The sequence below is a fragment of the Cupressus sempervirens genome, chromosome 10, assembly GCF_028749045.1.
Source record: "Cupressus sempervirens isolate cs-2001-9-10 chromosome 10, ASM2874904v1, whole genome shotgun sequence".
NCBI lineage: Eukaryota > Viridiplantae > Streptophyta > Pinopsida > Cupressales > Cupressaceae > Cupressus > Cupressus sempervirens.
The window spans coordinates 755592121-755611585 of NC_143127.1; positions in this window are offsets into that span (position 1 = coordinate 755592121).

Genomic DNA, 19465 nt, shown 5'->3' on the forward strand with positions numbered 1-19465 from the left:
TTTGTAGGTTGGAGCACATATGAAACCACTAACCATGTTTCTTGCAGGTTCTCCTTACATTGTTTAATTCGCTTGAAAAATGAACTTGCATGCTTAAACACATTTTTCTTTGAATGAATATTGTTCAAACACAATCTTGAATGCCATGGGTTAAAATCAAAGTTTTTTTTGGAATGCATGATTAAAAAAAACAAACAAAATCTTGAATGCAAAAGATCAATTAACCATTGCAATATCTCACATTGCAATTTTTGGGCATAAAAAGAACCTAACTCCACATTTTAGAAATTTCCTAAGTTATAAAAATTATTAAAGACGCTTTGAGTGAGTTTGTAGTTGGACTCACCATCTTTAATAATGCATCAATTTAACCATTGGTTGCAATCTCAGCACCATCTGTGGGGATGGGTCTACCTAAGAAGGTGTTAAGTGCTCCACGCAAATCAAACTCCACTCACTTGAGTTTTTAGTAGTTTTTCAAAGTTAAAACATCTCTTGAATGAAAGTTAGTCTTGCTAACACTTCATTTAAGAATTAAAATTGGACAAATCTTGACATGGAGGGCCTTTGGGCGTGCGCTTGAAATCGAGTTTTTACACATCTTTCTTTTTGGGCTTAAAACAAAATCACACCAACTCTTGAATGCCTTAAAGAAAATTAATTGATACTTGACATGAAGGGCCTCCAAACGCATGAGTTTACTTTTTTTGACCCTAACTCTTTTTCTTGCTTGCATTCTTCGATCGATTTTGCTTTGTTGGCGCATTTCAAAGTTGGAATTGAACATTTCCATCTTAAACATGAGTGCTTGCAAAGTCTAGATCAACACACATAAAAGTCAATTGGTAAATGAACAAGCATGTTTTTCAGCCTAAGGTCATCCAAGTGTTCTCTCCCCTTGTCATCTTTCGAGGCCATCTAGGGTGCATAAGATTAGGATTCAAAACCTTATTTCTCTTTTTAAGAGGCCTGCTTGGGGATTTCATCACCCCTTGGATGACCTCAACTCTAGCGTTTCGGCAGATTGTAAAATTTGGGAGGTGAATCCAAAGACTCCTCTCTTGGAATCAAGATTTTTTCACTCGGGCTAAGCCTTAAGGAACTTTATACCCTTGAGAAGTGAAAGAGGAGAAGTGGGTTACTGCTCCTCTTAGCTGTGTGACATCTTTTTGGTTTCATCTATGGATTTGAGCCTCACGTACCTTGGGTAAATCAAGGACTCCCTAGCTAAACCATCTATCAGCCTTAAAGACAACCATCTAGGGTGTTAATGTGTTTTAAGTGACTAATTGAAACATTTGTAAAAAATACACACTCCTTGGCGCAAGTATCACATTCTGAGAATCAAAAACTTCTATTTGGTTGTTCCTATCTATTGCTTGATTTATTTTTACTTGTTGAATGAATGTTTGCCAAACTTGGTCAATCCTAGCTTAAGACATACTTACTGTAGTCACTGCCTCTTCCAGAAGTTGAGCGAGTTGAAGCAAAACAACCGAGATCTCTCAAAGCCAAGCAGATTCAGGAATTGATGTCAGAACAACCCAAACCCAAACCTAAACAAAAGTTTCACAAAGTCAAACTCAAGCCATCTCAGGCATACCAAGAACTTTCAGCTAAGAGAAAGGAAATAACACCAAGCCCTCGAATTGCCAAACTCCACAAAGTAGAGGAAAAAGTTTCTAATGAAGCCCTTCAAGATGCCTAGTTAGATCGCACCATCCAACTTAACCAACATCCAGGAGTTAACCCTGCTTATGCATTCCCAACTAGGCATGATTTCTATGATTAGACCCCCTTGTTTCTCAACATCTTCTTGCATAAGCTCCACTTTAGAGTCACCCTTGTAGGTAAGCCAACCATCTTTAGTCCTCCCCTTAAGCATTTTAGCTTATGCATCTAATTTAGAACCAAACCATCTAGCCACCAATCCAAAAATCATCGCATCCAAGCTTTGAAAATTGTTGTCACTTTGCCAAAAGTTTTCCATTTCTAACATCTTCCAAATCCACCAGCCTCACCAAGGTTATCCCTTTAACAAAGCTTTGTGTAGGGTAATCTATCTTTGTCACTTGTTATCCCTCATCACCTTGAGCTAAAGGTTGGGATCCACAAGTGGTAAATCTCGTGTTCTTCCTAAAGGATCATCAGTCTATCCTTAAGTTGATACAATCACCACCAAGCTTGCACATAGGAAAGTAGACCTTTCATGCTTTGGTAACATATTTTTGAAGTTAGAATCCCCAACCCAATCCTCCTTAGGTTTTTTCATATAGCTTTGCCTCAACGTAGGAAATCATTTGCATAGAAAAGCCTTCACCTTTTGCATTCATCAGCATTGTTGCATCTAATCCCTAAGAAACATTCTGCATTTTTATGCCACTTGTCACTCGCTTAGCCAAGAAGAAGGAAACAATGGAGCCCTATCATTTGGATCAAACAACATCACTCCCCTTGAGCAGTCAACCAGCCTTTAGCCCAGAGAACACTATACCATCACCTACGGACATTGAAGCTTTCATGAACCAACTAGGAAATACAATATTGGTGAATGCCATTATAGAAAAAAACAAGGAAACAATCATGGCTAATTTTCGAAGGGACAACATCGGAGCCTTTGATTTTGGAAGACCTCCTCCCTTATCAGATCCATCTCACCTATTGTTTGGACAACTCCCACCACCCATAGACTCTTATGATTTGAATTATCCTCAGTATGTGCCAAAAGAAGAGCCTTAACCCAACCCATATGATCCAACAGACCAAAACATACCAACCTCCACTCAAGTTGAAATCTCCCTTTCACAAGCCAATCCAGCCACAACCACTCCAGTATTGGTCGAAAAAACTCCATCCCAAACCCCCTTCACCCAAAACACCTTACCATTCACTCCCTTTACTATTGTTTCTTCTGCTCTCCAACCCAGCCTTCCAAATCCACCCATCTCCCAAATCAGTGCTAGCATCTTTGGCCATACTCAGCAATATACAACAAGGATGCCACCCATGGGGTGAAGTAATCAACCTTTCATCACCCCTAGCTTTTTTACCTCAGCTCAGAACACAATTCCATCATTTCCACTAGGTCCTTGGAGCTCAGTGCCATCAACCACAAATCCACAAGCTAGTACCCTCACTACACAAAGCTATCAAACCCCAAAAGCTACTACTAATGTTCTGCCAAGCTCTCAAGTGACCCAAGTTCCTTCCACCACTCTACCAAGCTTTCAAATCTAACCACCAAGCTATCAAAACCCATCAGTTCCATTCCTAAACTTTCAATTCCCACCACCTCCACCACTAACTAATCCATTACCTCCTATTACCAACTATTTTTCTATGCCACTTCTAGGAGGAAATCCACCACCACCAACCACCAATTACCTGGCCTCTTTTTCCATGCAGACACCTTCCTAGATGGGGGCACAACCAACATATATTCTCCAAACTCCTCAAATCCAATGTCAAGTTCCACAAGCTCCCCGATCCTTTCCCCAAGCTTCACAACCATCTTACACCTTGCCTCCACAAAGCAATCCATTTATCCCATAGCCAACCTATGTTCCTCAATCCTAACCTCAAATCCAATATCAGTAGCAAGCCTCACAACACATGTAACAATATCTGCCACCTCCACCTCAGCAACCCATCATGCACCATTCAGTTGCCCAAGCCATGTACAATACCTAACAACCCATACCTCAAATCCATCCATATTCCATTGCCCCATCTAGCACATACCTACCTCAGGGCACTCCTACATTGGGCGCATGCTAGCCATCACCCATTAATTCAGAATGGGAAGCCATGAAAATAGCTTTGAAGAACATCCAAGAGGGAAATGATCCAAAAACCTTCAAGTTTGAGAATGTGTGTCCTTACCCATTTGATAGAGCCATTACCATGACACCATTTCTGAAGCATTTTGAGACACCCAAGTTTGACAAATTCAGAGGAAAAGGAGACCCTGTCACACATATCAAATAATTTTACATGCACTTCCATGAAGTGGCATACGATGGCATCTTCCTCTTGTGTCTCTTTCCCAAAAGCTTGGCCAAACCAACTCTTGAATAGTTTTATAGAATACCCTATGGCACATTAAATTTTTTTGCTGAATTGTCTGAGGCATTGGTAGCCCAATATGCCCATCTTTTTGAAACAGAGCTATTAGTAGTTAATCTTGTCCACACGAAGCAAAAAGGTGGAGAAAGCCTTCCTGAATATTTGCAAAGATGGGAAACCCTTACCACTCGCATATCTTGCACCTTGCCAGAGTGCCATTTGGTGAAAATATTTATTAATAATGCCCATCCAAGCTTGCCTCACCACATGACCATGAACTGTTTGTAGACCTACAAAGATATCAAAGAGAAAGGAATGATCCTTGAGCAAGGACTCATTAAAGATGGTGGAGTCAAGATTTACAAGGAAGCCAACCAAAATCAAACATATTCCAATGACAAGTCTAGGGATTGAAACAAAGACAAGCATGTTGCAAGAGATGGCATCACTGACACTAGACATGTGAATATTGTTGGTCCTTCTCAAAACTAGTCCAACCCACCATATCAACCAAACAATCAACAATCTATAAACTACCAAAAAGTAAAATAACCAAAGCTATCAAAACCATAATCCAAGACCCAACTTTCAAGGGTCTAGCAATCAAGTTAATGCCATCAATGTAGCTGCAGGGCAAAAGCCCAGATTCCAACCTGCACCTAGAAACTATACACCCCTTGGTGAGCCATTGGATGTCATTTTTGAGAAATTAGTCAAGGAAAACCTCATCAAATTTCCTCCTACCTAGCAAATTGAACCAAGCCAATCCAAAGCTGCATGGTACAAAGATAATGAGTACTGCAAATTGTATAGGGTAAAAGGTCACACTACCCTAAGATGCATGAAACTGAAAGATTATGTGTAGGACCTCATTGATTGGAAAGAAATCACCATTGGTTCCCAAACCTCTCCCAATGCAGGCTTACAGATCTATCAAAATTCTTTTCCTCCTCATAACAACCAAAATCCTGGAAAAGCACCTATCCAAACCAACAACAACACGAACAACCGCCAGCAAAACCAACATCATGGGAAGAAAAATGGCCACACTTCATCCTGTATAGACTATGGTAGCCTCATCGGTTGTATATTTGAAAAAGAGCCTTCTGTCAATGTTATCAATATCCAAGGCCCAAACAATGAGTGTACAGTCACCACTAGAAGAGTGCGATTTAACATCGTAGGTCCACCAGTGTCACCAGCACCATTAGCTCCATCAAAAAGCCAGCACAATATCTTGGAACACCTTGGGAACATGCCAACTAAAATCTCCATTTTAGACATTCTTCGCACCAGTCTTATGTACAAAAGCATCCTTGACAGTGCTCTCATAGAATCCCATGTCCCTTCAGATATCAACGCTACTAATTTTTGTAATCTTGTTGGACACCTATCCTGCTCATGTGCCCAATCATTCAAACCCACCGACATACCTGTGGTCGAGCCAGATCACACCCTTCTGCTTTGCATAGCCATCATGGTATCCAATTTTGCCTTAAAAAGAGTAATGATAGATAATGGATCAGCCTTGAATATTTGCACCCTAAAATTCATAAAACAAGCTGGGTATACTGAGGCAGATATCAGTAGTGAAGTTATCACCATCAAAGCTTATGACAACTTGGAAAGAACCACAGAGGGAACTTTTTTGCTGCCAATCAAGGTTGGGCCAGTCATCCAAGAAACACTTTGCCATGTTAGTGATCTAAACCTACCATTCAACATCCTCCTCGGTCGCCCATGGATTCATGCCATGAAAGCCATTCCATCCACTTACCGTCAGTGCGTCAAATTTTTGGCATTAGGGCACTGAGGTAACCATCCATGCTGATCTAGAACCCTTTGCTTACTGCAATGTGGTTGAAGCTTCATATACAAACCATTGCCCTGGAATTGATATCAACACAGCCATTGCTAGCTCATCCCACACTTGTAATGACCTAGAAACCATCCTTGCCTCCACCCTATCTACCATGAAGATCAATAACAAACGCTGTGGAGAGTATAGTCTGTCAGATGCATTTTCTGTCGGGGCACTCCCACTTGATCCACACGCCCATGGATGATCGACATATCACAAATCTAAGGAGATTCCACCTCCTCGATACAAATAGTTTGGCCCAACAACCTTTGTATCCTCAAAAATCCCTCTTCATGAGGAGCTCACTCCAGATATCAACAATTGGTTACATAAGGATGCACCTCCAAGAAATCAAGCATGCCTTGATCACTTCAGCCAAAAGTATCCCCAAGAACATAAGCTCATCACTAAAAAATGGAATTATCAAGGTGGTGGTCTAGGACCAGAAGAAAGAGGCATGCAGTGCCCCATCGACGCACACAAGTGGGAATCGAAGTCAGGTCTTGGCTTTGGCATACCCACAACTGGGGGCACCAATGAGAATGGTCATGCTTTTTCGAACATTCATCACGACCTTGTCAAAATTGAAGAGATTCCTGAGGAAGTTGAAAAGAGAGCCTACAATGATATCCCAGACCAAATCTTCCTCAGAGACTCTGTTCTCCAAGAACTATCCATCCATTTCATTGACCTACCACTCGCCCATCCATAACTCATAGATTGGGACCAACCAAGAATCATACACATTGATGAGTTCACATTAGAGGAAGCACTTCTAAGATTCATGGGAGCTAAAACACCTCACAAAAAAACAAAGCCAGATTCTGCCTATATCTATAAGCTAGATCCTAAGGGGTATTTTGGAGAAAATATCCAACCTAGATCCAATACACCCAAAACTGGAACTCAAGTGAATCGGGGACTAGCTAAGGAAGCGAAGAGAACCCCTCAGCAAGAAAATCCAGAGCCACAAGTAGAACATGAGGATTTAGCATTGCCTCCTCAAGATAATTGACTAGAGGTGTCTTCTATTCTAATTGAGGATACTAGAGAAGTCAACATCGGTTCTTTAGAGATCCCTAGACTTGTTCACATTGCTACATCCCTATCACAAGACCAAGCTGACCTCCTCTTCGAGGTCTTAAGAGAGAACATTGGCCAATTTGCATGGTCATATTAGGACATGCCAAGACTTGATCCAAAGCTTGTAGTTCACCATCTTGCAGTCAATCCAAAGATCAAGCCCGTAAGACAAAAGCTTAAAAAAATGCACCCCAAGGTGGCATTACTGGTCAAAGTTGAATTAGAAAGAATGTTAGCTGCTAAGGTTATTTGACCTATCGACTACTCAGAGTGGATCTCCAACATGGTCCCTATAACTAAACCTTCCGGTGACATCAAAATCTGCATTGATTTTAGAGATCTTAACAAAGCTTGTCCAAAAGATGATTTTACCTTGCCAAACATAGATATGATTGTAGATCTTACAACTAGACATAAAATTTTGCCCCTGATGGATGGATTTTTTGGGTACAATCAAATCAAGATTGCAGAAGAGGATCAACATAAGACAACATTCACTACCCCTTGGAGAACTTTTTGTTATAACATGATGCCTTTTGACCTAAAGAATACTGGGGCTACCTATCAAAGAGCTATGACAACCATTTTTCATGATCTCATCCATAGCATTTTGGAGGATTATGTGGATGATATCTTGGTTAAATCTCATAGCTTCATGGATCATCTTCCTGACCTGGAAAAAGTCTTTGATAGGTTAGCCAAATATCATCTCATGCTGAATCCTAAGAAATGTGTCTTTGGGGTCACATTTGGCAAGATTCTAGGATTTATAGTTTCTAAACGAGGTATAGAGATCAAACCAAAGAAGGTCAAGGCTATCTTAGACATGCCTCCTCCCCAGACACTACGACAACTTCGCTCTCTTCAGGGAAAGCTTCAATCTATCCGACGCTTCATCTCCTAGCTTGCAGATAAGTGTACACCATTTGCACATTTATTGAAGAAGGATGAGAACTTCAAGTGGGATCTTTTACGTCAGCACAACTTTGATCAACTCAAGTAGTATCTCACCTATCCCACTATCTTGGTTCCACTAGTTCCTGGTCATTCCCTGATTTTGTACATATCAGCAATTCCTACTACTTTAGGTGCACTTCTAACATAGCACGATGACTACGACAGAGAAAGAGCCATCTACTACATCAGTAGAACCCTAGTTGGTTATGAACTCAATTACATTTCTATGGAAAAAACTTGTTTGGTAGTTTTTTTCTCAACTACAAAGATTCGTCATTACATGCTAAGTCATACCATCCAACTAGTCTCCAAGATTGACCCTCTCAAGTATATGCTCTCCAGAACAACACTTATAGGCCATTTGGCCAAATGGGTTATGCTCCTTAGCGAATTTGACATCTAGTATGTGGACAGAAAGATAATCAAAGGGCAAGCTATAGCATATCACCTAGCTGATGCACCTCTAATAGATGCTTATCCTTTGATCACAAAATTTCTAGATGAGCATATCTATCTAATTGAAGAACAACCCACATGGAAACTTTATTTTGATGGCTCATACACATTTCATGGATCAGGGACAGGAATATTGTTGGTCACACCTCAAGGAGATTACATTCCAAAAGCCTTCAAGCTACAATTCCCTACCACCAACAATATAGCTGAATATGAGGCTCTCATAGCCAGATTAAAGATAGTTGCAGAATGGAACATCACTGAGTTACAAATCTTTGGTGATTCTCAGCTCATCATCAAGCAAGCCCTAAATGAATATCAAACTAAAGGTGAAAAGCTATTACCCTACAAAGAGCTAGTTGATCAGCTAACCCAACATTTTACAAATCTTCAGTTTACACAAGTGCCTCGAATACAAAACAAAGCAGCAGATGCTATGGCTACTATCATCTTGCTCTTAGAAATTCCCCAAGCAGCTACACAATATGAGTTTTTAGTCGAGCAACTCCTCACACCCGCCTATGCGAATGAGGATTCAAACCGTGTTTCCATCTTGGTTGGTCCCCAATCCCCTTGGTACCATGAGATTCACGCTTATCTTAATGATGGTATCATATCCCCTCACCTCACATGTACCCAATGCCAGAACCTCATCTGAAAATCATCTCTCTATGTTATCATAGCCAATACCCTATATTGTCGAGGTTATCACAATACTCTCTCTCGATGTTTAGATGAAAATGAAGCCACGATGGCGTTAAAAGAAGTACACTCTGAACTTTGCGGTACCCACATGAGTGGTATTATCCTAGCATGAAAAATCCTTAGAGAAGGCTACTATTGGCCTACCATTGAAGAAGACTCTTGTGACTTTATCAGAAAGTGTCTCCCATGTCAACAACACACAAATCTCATGCACGCTCCAACATAGGATCTACAACCTATTGCACCACCTTGGCCTTTCGCTTGTTGGGGCCTTGAATAGTTGGAACTATCACACCTCTCTCATTTGATGGACATAAATGGATAATTACAGCTATAGACTATTTCACTAAGTGGGTGGAAGCAGTCCCCCTAGTCTCAACTACAAGAGTTCAGGTCTCCAAGTTCATCTTGTACCACATTGTTTTCTGCTTCGGCATCCCATCCACCATCTTCATCGACCACGAAGGTAACTTTGAAAATCTCAATATGGAAGAATTATGCACTTCCCTTCACATCCATCACTACTTTTCTAGCCCATATTTCCCACAAGGTAATGGCCAGGCAGAGGCAACTAACAAAACTCTCCTCAAAATCCTAAAGAAAGTTGTCAATGATTTTGGCTGCGATTGGCACCTACAAATAAATCCAACCCTATGGGCCTATCAAACCTCCTTCAATACATCCACAAGAAGAACTCCATACTCTTTAGTCTATGGTGCCAAAGTGGTACTACCTATAGAGGTTGAACTTCCCTCCTTGCCCATATCTTTGCAAGGGCAAATATCAGATGAAGAATACAGAGTAGCCAAACTCACCCAACTAGATCTCTTAGACGAGAAGTGACAAAAAGCCTATGATCATCTCACAATCTATCAAACTTGTCTCAAAAGGAATTTCAACAAGAAGGTGCTCCCACGACACTTTCAGCCAGGCAACATGGTCCTTAAAGAAAATATGAAAGTCCAAGCTGATCGAGAAAAGAAAGGCAAGTTTGAACCTACATGGCTTGGTCCTTATGTTGTCACTACATCCTTTGGCTCTGGAGCCTATCAACTATCTACACCAGAAGGAGAACTCTTGAATGATCCTACTAACATCATTCATCTTAAGAATTTCTATGCTTGAAGATCCTTGGTATACCCAGCTTTTGAAAAATACAAAAAAATAGTAAAGAGAAATAAGCATCCAATGGTGAAAACTTGGCAATTCAAGTGCCTTGGATAGGTACTTTGGTGAAAACCTGATAATTCAGGCACCTTGTGTACTAAGAGTAATCCATTATCTATCACTATCCTATCCCTCATCCATTCACCCACCATCCCATAACACACCTGCTTGTTCCCTTGGTGTTTCGACCAAATATCCAAAATCTAATGGAGCTTGTAAATACTTCCTGTACAGCTTGTAAATCTTCTACCTTAGCTTGTAACTCTTGTACCAAATCTTGTATTATACCTTGTAAATCTTGTACCATACCTTGTATATCCAAATCTTTTCCAAAGCTTGTACCATATTCCAACTTGTAAATAAGCTTGTATCCTAGTTTGTATCCTATCACATGCACACAAAGAATTCTATTTTCCTTAAGCTTTTCATAAACCATCCACCTATTTGCCTATCATCTATTACAGACATCCAATCCTTCACAAACATTTCCCTCACACAAATATAAAAACATGAACAAACCTTGTACATTTGTAACATATCTGAGTCTGTTAGCTTGTACATCCTCTTTAGCTTAGTACCATTGTATCTATCCAACTTTCTTGTTAGTTCCTCCTTGATCAACATCTTGCACACATTGTACAAATCTTGGTTAGCTAGATCTCCTATCACCAAAGTGTTGTCCTTCTTAGTTCAGCTTGCCAGACGCATCACTCACATAGATCCATCAACTTAGGTGCTCTCCAATAGATCCTTGTCAGATATAGCTTTCCTCATATCTAATCTCGGTCCGTTAGTACCTCGTCCTACCCATCTCATTGGAAAACAGTTCTCCTTTTGAATTTTTTTCTTTCTTTTGATTTGGAATCTTCCCTTTTGGGTCTTGAAGTATCTTTTCCAATCAATCTTTTTGTTCCCTCCTCAAAGTTGCCACGATCTTCCGTATCATGGTATGCTGCGAATGGGGCAATCTAGGCGTAAAGTCTTGATCAAGTCTTTTGTTTATTTCTCTTTTCTGCTTGTGGGTTGCCCAATGTCGGTTCCACTCTGATACTTCCGAGATTCATGTGTGATGCTGGGGCAATCCTTGCGTGTTTGTTTTGAGTCAGTCCATTAGTCTTGTGGATAGTTGGTGAAAAGGCCTTGATGTTCTTGGTAACCTTGGCAACTAACCAACAGTCCTATAGAAAATCTAGTGCTCAAACTACATGGTGATACTTCTCTTTGAAGTATCCCCCTCCTCAAAAAGCTTCAATTGATTTCCTTCATCTCTATTATCCCCCATCCATATCGAACATCCATCTCTCCTACCCCAGCTTGTGCAATCGTATCTCTCAGAATCAATCATCACTCTTAGCTTTAGGGATCCGCAATCCTAGTCTTAGGGATCCACCAATCCAATCAATCCACCAAGCCTCATCTTTCGAGATCAACAATCCTAGTCCTAGGGATCTCTGAAACCCATCTTCCATCAATCTGACTCTTTGAAATCCTATTTCATTAGCTTTATCATCCCATCATCCATCTCCCCATCCTGGATTCCTTTTTATGGTGCCCCGCTCCTTCATCCTCCACCTTCCCTAAATTTTTAAGCTTGGTTCTTCTTGTGCCTCTGATTCTTCCTTTATCATTCTCCCGTAGTGAGAGTTTGAGCTAATTCATACCCTTCTCTTTGCCAATCTGAGTCTCCTTGCTCATCCTGAATTCTTGCATTTTTTTCAAGAAGTCATCGCGCCTTGCTTTCTCTCCCTGTCGCCTTCTTGAGGGGGCATCTCGTAGTCCATTCTCTCCTCTTTTACTCTAGCCTTGGGCATCTTATTTTCTTATCTTTGATGTCATGCCACTTGCGACACCACATCAAAGAGGGGCAAAATGTAGACACCTAAAATTTCTTTAGAAAATAAAGTATTTTTATTTTTTGAAAAGTTCTTGATGACATCATCATTAATTAATTAATTAATTAATTAATTTTTATGCCATTAAATCCCTTTATCTTAATTTAAAATATTTAATTAAGAAATCCCTTCCAAAAATGTTAAAATCTTACTTAAACATTATTTCTTTATTTATTAATTATTTAATTAATAAATTGACCAAAGATTCCAAAATAAATATTTAATTTATTTTTTGCACAAAACTTGGCCAATTTCTTTAAGACCACTAACCTCTTCCAAAATTTTCTAATCCTTCTTTAATTATGATGAAAGGATAATCCCATCATTTTCTACCCCTAATCCCAACTCAAAATATTTAACTAAGGTTAAATATTAATTCTCATATTTATTAAAAATGTTTTAATAAATATCTCCTCAAACCAAACCTATGAGATATAAATAAGCTTTATTTATCCTAACCCTAAGCCTATCTTTAAACCCCCTTTTTAGCCTAATCCACTCCATCCACCCATACTAACCAAGCTTAGCCACTAACTCACCCACCCTCATTGAATGCCATCCACTTGCAAATCTCTAACAAGCTTAGTCTAATCCTAAATCACCTCTAATCCCCCCCTTAACCTTGTCACATTCCCTAAGCAAGCTTAAGACTTTCCTAAGCCAAGCAAAGTCAACAATCTCAACTCCCTACAAATATACCAACCACCCAACCATGAATGCTCTTACAAAGGCCATAAAGACTCTTACAAGCCCATTCATTACTTTTACAAGCCATTAAAAAGGGTCTTTATGAAGATATTATCCCTTGAGCCTCCATTGTTGAATAAATCTTGCCCTTTCCTCCATCCACTCACCCTGTGACATGTGTCACTCCCTGATGGGCTATAAGGAAGCACAATCCATGTGCTCTCCTCTCATGCAATCCTAGCCCTCCTTAACCATTTCCCCATCTTTGCATCTTAGCCCTCAAACCCTCAAGCCCTTTTCCTATAAATTGAATCCCCTCCCAAGCCATTTCATCACAATCTCTGAGTTAAAGTTACAATGCTAGTTTGAGAAGCCAAAGCCCTTAACCATACCCTTATGATGCCAAATTGAGAGCTCACAAAGCTATCAATTTGCCATTTTCTATCTCCATTGAAGCATAGTTTGAGGACCTTGAGCATACATGCTAAATCCATATCCAAATAGACTCATCCCCAAAACAAGAAAGACTTCATTGAGAGAACCTCTTAATGGTTCACATTCTCAATTGAGGGCTTCTCTTAGTCTCTCTTATATGTTATAGTAGTTTAATGTGTAAATTCTTTTGTTTTCATTAAATTAGTATTTTTAGCCTATTAGATTAGTATATACATTTTGGCACGTCTAGTGGGACCCCACTATGGGTCATTTAATCATGCATTTCTATCTATATGTTATTTTTTCTAATAATCTAATGTTTGTTGTTGTTTAAGTGAGTTGTAGGGTGTTTCACATGTTTTTACAGGTTGAAGAACACACTTGGGAAGAAAACATACCCTCTAAAAACTCAAAAAAAAAAAAAAAATAATAAATTCTAGAAAAATTTGCGCATTTTAGTTCTGATCATGCAGTGTCATCTCCGTAGATTGGCATCTGTGCTTGGTCAACTATCGTCTGTGCTTGGTCAACTGTCATCTCTATAGATTGGTGTCTACACCTCTAAACTGTTGTCTTCGTCAGATACTCTATCATCTTTGCCGCTGCCTCTAATATTCTATTTTTTTCGCTACCACCTCTAATATTTTGTTGTCTCCATCATCGCCTCTAATATTCTGTCATCTCCACCGCCGCCTACCTAAACAGTCATCTCCGCAACCTAAACTATCGTCTCCGCCGTTGCCAACCTAATCTATCATCTCTACAGATCAGTGCCTCCACAATTCAGCGTCTCCGCTCAATTTCCTATTTTTCTATGCTACCAAACTGAACTGTCTTCTCTGCCTCTTTCTCTGCAGTCTCTGCATATCAACGTCTCTGCAGATCAGCATCTCTGCAGTTTGGTGTCTGCGCCTGATGAACTATCATCTCTACCTGTCTTTGTTGCATTTCTATTTTAACATCTTTGTTTCATCACTTTGTGTGGTTCCATAGAGTAGAGGTTATTTTAAGCATTTTTACACCTAGGAAAAAGAACAAAAAAAATTGATTTTATTTTTCCCATAGTTAAGCTTCAAATTTTGAGATTTTTGGGTGACTAATCACCTTGGTTTTTGTAGCTTTGCAGGTTGGAGCACATATGAAACCACTAACCATATTTCTTGTAGGTTCTCCTTACATGGTTTAATGCACTTGAAAAATGAACTTGCATGCTTAAACATATTTTTCTTTGAATGAATGTTGTTCAAACACAATCTTGAATGCCATGGGTTAAAATCAAATTTTTTCTTGGAATGCATGATTAAAACAAACAAACACAATCTTGAATGCAAAATATCAATTAACCATTGAAATATCTCACATTTCAATTTTTGGGCATAAAAGAACCTAACTCCACATTCTAGAAATTTTTTAAGTTATAAAAATTATTAAAGACACTTTGAGTGAGTTTGTAGTTGTACTCACCATCTTTAATCACCCATCAATTTAACCATTAGTTGCAATCTCAATGCCATCTATAGGGATGGGTCTACCTAAGAAGGTGTTAAGTGCTCCACGTAAATCAAACTCCACTCATTTGGGTTTTTAGTGGTTTTTCTAAGTTAGAAAATCTCTTGAATGAAAGTTATTCTCGCTAACACTTCATTTGGGCATTAAAATTGGACAAATCTTGACGTGGAGGGCCTCCGGGCGCGCGCTTGAAACAAAGTTTTTACACATCTTTATTTTTGAGCTTAAAACAAAATCACACCAACTCTTGAATGCCTTAAAGAAAATTAATCAATACTTGACGTGGAGGGCTTCCGGGCGCACAAGTTTGATTTTGTTGACCCTAACTCTTCTTCTTGCTTGCATTCTTCGATCGGTTTTGCTTTGTTGGCACATTTCAAAGTTGGAATTGAACATTTACATCTTTAACATGAGTGCTTGCAATGTCTAGATCAACAGACATAAAAGTCAGTTGGTAAAGGAATAAGTGTGTTTTTTAGCCTAAGGTCATCTAAGTCTTCTCTCCCCTTGTTGTCTTTCAAGGCCATTTTGGGTGCATAAGATTAGGATCCAAAACCTTGTTTCTCTTTTTAGGAGGCCTGCTTGGGGATTTCATCACTCCTTGGACGACCTCAACTCCGGCGTTCCGACAGAGTATAAAAATTGAGAGATGAATCCAAAGACTCCTCTCTTGGAATCAAGATTTTGTCACTCGGGCTAAGCCTTGAAGAACTTTATACCCTTGAGAAGTGAAAGAGGAGAAGTGGGTTACCGCTCCTCTTGGCTATGTGACATCTTTTTGGTTTCATCTATGAATTTGGGCCTCACGTAACTTGGGTATATCGAGGACTCCCTAGCTAAACCATCTGTTAGCCTTACAAACAACCATCTATGGTGTTAATGTATTTGAAGTGACTAATCAAAAAATTTGTAAAACATACACACTCCTTGGCGCAAGTATCACATTCTGAGAATCAAAAACTTCTATTTGGTTGTTCCTATCTATTGCTTGATTTTTTTTTACTTGTTGAATGAATGTTTGCCAAACTTGGTCATTCCTAGCTTAGGGTATACTTATCGTAGTCACTGCCTATTCAAAAAGTTGAATGAGTTGAAGAAAAACAACCGAGATCTCTTAAAGCCAAGCAAATTCAAGAATTGATGTCAGAACAACTCAAACCCAAACCCAAATAGAAATTTCACAAAGTCAAACTCAAGCCATCTCAGGCATACCAAGAACTTTTAGCTAAGAGAAAGGAAATAACACCAAGCCCTCGAATTGTAAAACTCCACAAAGTAGAGGATGAAGCGGCCAACGAAGCCCTCCAAGATGCTTGGTTAGATCACACCATCCTACTTAACCAACATCCAAGAGTTAACCCTGCTTATGCATTACCAACTAGGCATGCTTTCTATGATTAGACCCCCTTGTTTCTCCACATCTTCTTGCATAAGCTCCACTTTAGAGTCACCCTTGTAGGTAATCCAGCCATCTTTAGTCCTCCCCTTAAGCATTTTAGCTTATGCATCTCATTTAGAACCAAACCATCTAGCCACCAATCCAAAAATCATCGCATCCAAGCTTTAAAAATTGTTGTCACTTTGCCAAAAGTTTGCCATTTCTAACATCTTCCAAATCCACCAGCCTCACCAAGGTTATCCCTTTGATAGAGCTTTGTGTAGGGTAATCTAGCTTTGTCACTTGTTATCCCTCATCACCTTGAGCTAAAGGTTGGGATCCACAAGTGGTAAATCTTGTGTTCTTCCTAAAGGATCATCAGTCTATCCTTAAGTTGACACAATCACCACCAAGCTTGCACATAGGAAAGTAGACCTTTCATGCTTTGGTAACATATTTTTGAAGTTAGAATCCCCAACCCAATCCTCCTTAGGTTTTGTCATATAGCTTTGCCTCAACCTACGAAATCATTTGCATAGAAAAACATTCACCTTTTGCATTCATCAGCATTATTGCATCTCATCCTTAGGAAACATTCTGCATTTTTATGCCACTTGTCACTCGCTTAGCCAAGAAGAAGGAAACAATGGAGCCCTATCATTTGGATCAAATAGCATCACTCCCATTGAGCAGTCAACCATCCTTTAGCCTAGAGAACACTATACCATCACCTACTAACATTGAAACTTTCATGAACCAACCAGGAATTATCCCACCACCTACCACCCCATAGACTCTTATGATTTGAATTATCCTCAATATGTGCGAAAAGAAGAGCCTCAACCCACCCCATATGATCCAACAGACCTAAACATGCCTCCACTCAAGTTGAAATCTCCCTTCCACAAGCCAATCCAACCACCACCACACCAGCATTGGTCCATACCACTCCATCCCAAACCCCCTTCACCAAAAACACCTCACCATTCACTCCCTTCACTATTGCTACTACTGCTCTCCAACCCAGCCTTCCAAATCCACCCATCTCCCAAATCAGTGCTAGCATCTTTGGCCAATCTCAACAATATACAATCGGGATACCACCCATGGGGTCAAGTAATCAACCTTTCATTACCCCCAGCTTGTTTACCTCAGCTCATAACACAATTCCATCATTTTCACTAGGTCCTTGGAGCTTAGTGCCATCAACCACAAATCCAAAAGATACTACCCTCACTCCACAAAGCTATCAAATCCCACAAGATACTACCAATGTTCTGCCAAGCTCTCAAGTGACCCAAGCTCCTTCCACCACTCTAGCAAGCTTTCAAATCTAGTTACCAAGCTATCAAACCCCATTAGTTCCATTCCCAAGCTTTCAATTACCACCACCTCCACCACCAACTAATCCATTACCTCCTATTACCAACTATTTTTCTATGCCACTTCTAGGAGGAAATCCACCACCACCAACCACCAATTACCTGGCCTCTTTTGCCATGGAGACACCTTCCCAGATGGGGGCACAACCTGCATATATTGGCCAAACTCTTCAAATCTAAAGTCAAGTTCCACAAGCTCCCCGATCCTTTCCCCAAGCTTCACAACCATCTTACACCTTGCCTCCACAAAGAAATCCATTTATCCCACAACCAACCTATGTTGCTCAATCCCAACCTCAAATGCAATATCAGCAACAAGCCTCACAACACATGCAACAATATGTGCCACCTCCACCTCAACAACCCATCATCCACCATTCAATTTCCCAAGCGATGAACAATCCCTACCAGCCCATACCTCAAAGCCATCCATATTCCATTGCCCCATCTAGCACATACCTACCTTAGGGCACTCCTACATTGGGGGCATGCCAGCCATCACCCATTAATTCAGAATGGGAAGCCATGGAAATAGCTTTGATGAACATCCAAGAGGGAAATGATCCAAAAACCTTCAAGTTTGAGAATGTATGTCCTTACCCATTTGACAGAGCCATTACCATGATACCATTTCTCAAGCATTTTGAGACACCCAAGTTTGACAAATTAAGAGGAAAAGGAGACCCTGTCACAAATATCAAAGAATTTTACATGCACTACCAAGAAGTTGCATATGATGATGTCTTCCTCTTGCATCTCTTTCCAAAAAGCTTTTCTGGACCAGCTCTTGAATGGTTTTATAGAATCCCCTATGGCACAATTAAAAATTTTGCTGAATCCTCTGAGGCATTTGTAGCCCAATATGCCCATCTTGTTGAAATAGAGCTATCAGTAGTTGATCTTGTCCACACTAAGAAAAAAGGTGGAGAAAGCCTTCTTGAATATCTGCAAAGATGGAAAACCCTTACCACCCGCATATCTTCCACCTTGCCAGAGCGCCATTTGGTGAAAATGTTTATTGATAATGCCCATCCTAGCTTGGCTCACCACATGACCATGAACTGTTTGCAGACCTACAAGGCTATCAGAGAGAAAGGAATGATCCTTGAGCAAGGACTCATTAAAGATGGTGTGGTCAAGATTTACAAGGAAGCCAACTAAAATCAAACACATTCCAATGACAAGTCTAGGTATTGGAACAAAAAAAAGCATGTTGCAACAGATGGCGTTACTTACACTAGACATGTGAATATTGTTGGTCCTTCTCAAAACGAGTCCAACCCACCATATCAACCAAACAATCAACAAGCTATCAACTACCAAAAGTAGAATAACCAAAGCTATCAAAACCATAATCCAAGACCCAACTTTCAAGGGTCTAGCAATCAAGCTAATGCCATCAATGTAGCTGTAGGGTAAAAGCCCATATTCCAACCGGCACCTAGAAACTATACACCCCTTGGTGAGCCATTGGATGTCATTTTTGAGAAATTAGTCAAGGAAAACCTCATCAAATTTCCTCCTACCTAGCTAATTGACCCAAGCCAACCCAAAGCTGCATGGTACAAAGACAATGAGTACTGCAAATTTCATAGGGTAAAAGGTCACACTACCCTCAGATGCATGAAACTGAAAGATTATGTGTAGGACCTCATTGATCGGAAAGAAATCATTGTTGGTGCCCAAATCTCTCCCAATGCAGGTTTACAGATCTATCAAAATGCTTTTCCTCCTCACAACAACCAAAATCTTTGAAAAGCACCTATCCAAACCAACAACAACAACATGAACAATCGCCAGCCAAACCAACAGCATGGGAAGAACAATGACCACACTTCATCCTATATAGACTATGGTAGCCTCATAGGTTGTATATCTAAAAAAGAGC